The sequence below is a fragment of the Nematolebias whitei genome, chromosome 14 (genome assembly GCF_014905685.2).
Source record: "Nematolebias whitei isolate Nwh7 chromosome 14, NemWhi1, whole genome shotgun sequence".
Lineage (NCBI taxonomy): Eukaryota > Metazoa > Chordata > Actinopteri > Cyprinodontiformes > Rivulidae > Nematolebias > Nematolebias whitei.
Genome location: NC_056511.1, coordinates 44,932,326 through 44,932,630, shown reverse-complemented (window position 1 = coordinate 44,932,630; position 305 = coordinate 44,932,326). Strand labels below are relative to the sequence as shown.

At 55.7% G+C, this 305-nt stretch overlaps 1 protein-coding gene across 1 annotated transcript in view; it reads left to right on the top strand.

The window, feature by feature from the left end:
• The window catches only part of opcml (opioid binding protein/cell adhesion molecule-like), a 33,041-nt gene that overhangs the window by 21,517 nt on the left and 11,219 nt on the right, over positions 1-305 (top strand). The gene's annotated exons all lie outside the window — the stretch shown is intronic.

The following is a 305-nucleotide window of genomic DNA, read 5'->3' as shown; positions in this document are numbered from 1 at the left end:
TGTCAAAGAGGGCACTCTGTCAAAGAGGGCACTCTGTCAGAGAGGGCACTCTGTCAGAGAGGGCACTCTGTCAGAGAGGGCACTCTGTCAAAGAGGGCACTCTGTCAAAGAGGGCACTCTGTCAGAGAGGGCACTCTGTCAAAGAGGGCACTCTGTCAGAGAGGGCACTCTGTCAAAGAGGGCACTCTGTCAGAGAGGGCACTCTGTCAAAGAGGGCAGTCTTGTCAGAGAGGGCAGTCTGTCAGAGAGGGCAGTCCGTCAGAGAGGGAACTCTGTCAAAGAGGGCACTCTGTCAGAGAGGGCAT